The sequence below is a fragment of the Myotis davidii genome, unplaced genomic scaffold (assembly GCF_000327345.1).
Source record: "Myotis davidii unplaced genomic scaffold, ASM32734v1 scaffold127, whole genome shotgun sequence".
Lineage (NCBI taxonomy): Eukaryota > Metazoa > Chordata > Mammalia > Chiroptera > Vespertilionidae > Myotis > Myotis davidii.
Genome location: NW_006298311.1, coordinates 13,232 through 16,781, shown reverse-complemented (window position 1 = coordinate 16,781; position 3,550 = coordinate 13,232). Strand labels below are relative to the sequence as shown.

Genomic DNA, 3,550 nt, shown 5'->3' with positions numbered 1-3,550 from the left:
TAAAGGTCTGGACGTATGTCAACTACGTCAATGTGGTTCACTTATGTTGTGAGTTTTATGCCAATTCAACCACCAAGGAGAACCTGGAAATGTGACAGGGGAGATGGGCACAGCTGGGGAGGCCTCGTTCATAAGGAAGGGAACCTGACGTCCATGACAACCTACAGCAAACTTGTTTTCCCTTCAACACACGGGAACTCTTTAGACCTCTCCTGGCGCGGCTGCAGGTTTTTAATAACTGTGTGCACTTCCCTCTCCACACGGGGAAGAAGCAGGTATGAACGTATGTTCTAAATGAAGAAAAGACGACATATTGATGTAAGAAATGTCCAAACATGGAGAGAATGTTTTACAAGCTTTTATTGGAGCCAGAATGACAACTGTTGGGGAGTAAGACCTCAAATGCCTGGAGAATAACTAGGTGCAGCTGTGTTTGTGCATTTGAAGTTAAGGTGGGAAGGTGAGGAAGGTGACATGAAGGAGGGAGAGACCGAGGCAGGGACTGGGTGACAGGGCAGTTACCAGGAGGTGCTCTCCTGAGGGTGGTCATGCTGATGTCACAGGTGTGTCAACCCAGATGCACAGGAACAATGAACGCGGTTGCTCAAGGGACAGATGAGCGTTTGAGTAAAGAAGTGATAGACCTGGGGCGGGCCCATCCCCAGGGCTGCCCAGGTAGGAATGTGTGATCAGAGCCCCCTGGGAGGTTCCTTTCAGTCCCTGGATTATGTCAGAATAAAGACAGAGCCCCTTTTATGATCATAAATACAATCCCTAAACCTACACATAGGAGAAGGCTTTCTGTGAGCTCTGTGGCTGAGCATTGGAGCAAAACTATTTTAAGACAGAACAGGAAATGTTATCTTTGCTTAGCTCTGCACCTGCTCCTGGGCCTGTGCTGGTCCTCAGCGCCCCCTGGTGTTCTCAACACTCCCTGCATCCCAGCCCTGCTGCCTCCCTCAGGGAGGTTTGTGCTTGGGCTCACACTGACTTCTCCTCACTCTGTCTTGCACAGTAATACACGGCCGTGTCCTCGGTGGTCACTGAGCTCAGCTTCAGGGAGAACTGGTTCTTGGATGTGTCTGGGTCGATGCTAACCAACTTTGGAGAAATGGCACGCACTCTCTGTACCACTGAAAACAGAAGTAGATCCTTCCCAGCCACTGGAGCCCTTTCCCTGGGGTCTGCCTGATCCAGTCCCAAGTGGCAGTGTTGCTGTAGACACTGCCCCCAGAGATGGCACAGGTGAGGGACAGGGTCTGCAAGGGCTGCACCACCGTGGAGCCCGACTCCTGCAGCTGCACCAAGGACAGGATACCTGGGACAGAAGGAAGCAACAAGGTTAATCAGTCCATGTCTCTGTGAGCACAGCTGTGAACCCCCAGGTCCCCAGACACTGACCCCAGGGGAGCCCCAACAAAGGAAAGAAGATGAGGAAGGAGACAGCCATGTCTCTGGGTCAGCCAGACTCAGCAGGCTCTGGGGCCCCAGTGGGGGCTGTATTTACACAGGAAGCCAAGCCTGGCATTTGCCTGAGCATCACTCACTGATATAAGGCCCCAGGTACACACTGCTCACTGAGGCACAGACCCCAGTTCTGCAGCCAGTTTTCTCCCAACCTGGGTCCAAGGCAGGTCCACAGACAGGATGCTCATACACAGGCCTGTGGGTGTGGGCATTGTGGACGTTATACTAATTCCAGTGCCTATTACCAATATTAATGGATTGGATTTCATTCATTCATTCATTCATTCATTCATTCCACCAGCACTGAGAGCCAGAGACACACCAGCGTCTCTAGGCAACAAGGACAAATCAGTGAACAGACAGAGGCTCTGCCCCCGTGTTCTGAGGTCAAACGCCAGGTGCTTGTGGGTATGACACACACCATGTGCCCCCAGAGCTGGGCAGCTGGGGATCCTGGGAGGAGAGGGCACAGGTGAGCGTCCTCAGACCAGGGGACCCCCAGGGGAAGGACATAGGCCTGGGCTTGCGTTTTGCCTCCCGATGAGGTGCCTCACACTGGGCACAGGGAGTGTGGCCTGAAGACCTGCCCTAGGGGTTCCCAGGGGCCAGGGGCAGCTTTGGGAGCTGGATGTGGATCCTGGTGGGCAGGGGACCAGGATGTGACCCACAGGGGCCGCCCCAGCTCCTCCTGGCTTCTCCTCGAGGTGCAGGGGTTCGCAGAGAGGAGGCACCTTTTCTATTCAGAGATGATGTGATTATTCACATGGAAAATCCTAAAGAATCTGGAAAAGAGACCCGGACACGACCTCATGTATAAGCACCAAATGCATCTGGAGAGAAAAACAACAACAACCACCCGCTGCGTGGCATAAACACAGAGAGAAAGCACCTAAGGATCAACCTAAAGCCTGATGCCCAGGCTCTGCCCACGGAAAGTGATAACACGTGATCAGGAGCCCTGACCCAGGTGTGGCCCAGGGAAACCAACGCGCTTTTTCAAGAAAAGGCTTCACACCATGTCCACACCCACCATGTGAGGCCGCTGTCATTCTTTATTCAAAAACTGAGCTGGGTCTGAGCTCCATCATCATTCCTAGGGGAACATGCACACGGTCCTGCATGGGCTTGGTACTAAGACAGGGTTTCCTCTTATGATTTCTTTTTTAAATAAACAAGATTCCTTTATTTATGTATTTAGTTTTCTTCATCTTCACCCAAAGATATTTTTCCACTTATTTTTAGACAAAGTGGAAGTGAATTGTTGAGGCAGAGTTATTGGGACACATTGAGTAGTTTCCTCCTACAGGCATGGATCCAGGTTGCAACTGAGGCCCGTGCCCTTGATAGGAATTGAACCAGGGCTCATGCTCTATGTACTGAGCCCCACGGGCTAGGGGCCCTCCCACCATGTCTAGTTAACACTGTAAGGCCCCAGCACAGTATGCAGGGAGCCAGGGTCCTGCCAGGTGGACCAACAGACCTGGGGGTTGTCTGTGTTGTTGGGAGGATGGAGAGGCCCCTGGAAGGGCAGCCCCAGGTGCCAGGGTATAGGGGTACATGGGGGGCTGGACCGGAACCTCTCTCCAGAGACTTAATGAGGAAGAACCACCCAGACCCCTCTCCTGCAGGCTGATGCTGGGCCTCACTGTGGAGGACCCGCCTGAAGTCAGGTGGTCAGGCACCATGAAGGCTGAGGGAAACACAAACCTACATTAGGGAAAAGTCAGTTTTCTCAGGTGCCAGGATAGAGCACCTTCAACATGCATGTAAGTTTCAATGTCAGTTTAAATGCTCACTGAGGCCTCCTCATCTTTACTCCCCAGAGTGTTTTCTGGGGACCTTGAACCTACCCTGAAGTGTAACTACTAGGGGGCACCCTCTCCCGGCTTCTGTAGGAAGAAGGGGGCAGCCAGACTTCAGGGGGCTCCTGGGTCCCAGGTGCAAATCTGCTGCCTGTCCTAAAGAGGTGGAGGTCTCATGTTCCCTGGGATCAGGGCAATGAGCAAACACATGAGGCCCCTCCAGTCACCAGGGGATTTAAAGTGAACTGTGGGTGACAAGTGGTGCTGCCAAGTACCTCCTT

The 3,550-nt window shown here is 52.8% G+C and overlaps 1 pseudogene; it reads right to left on the bottom strand.

The window, feature by feature from the left end:
- Positions 1–981: 981 nt before the first annotated feature.
- LOC107184696 lies at positions 982–1,450 on the bottom strand (annotated as a pseudogene).
- Positions 1,451–3,550: the final 2,100 nt, after the last annotated feature.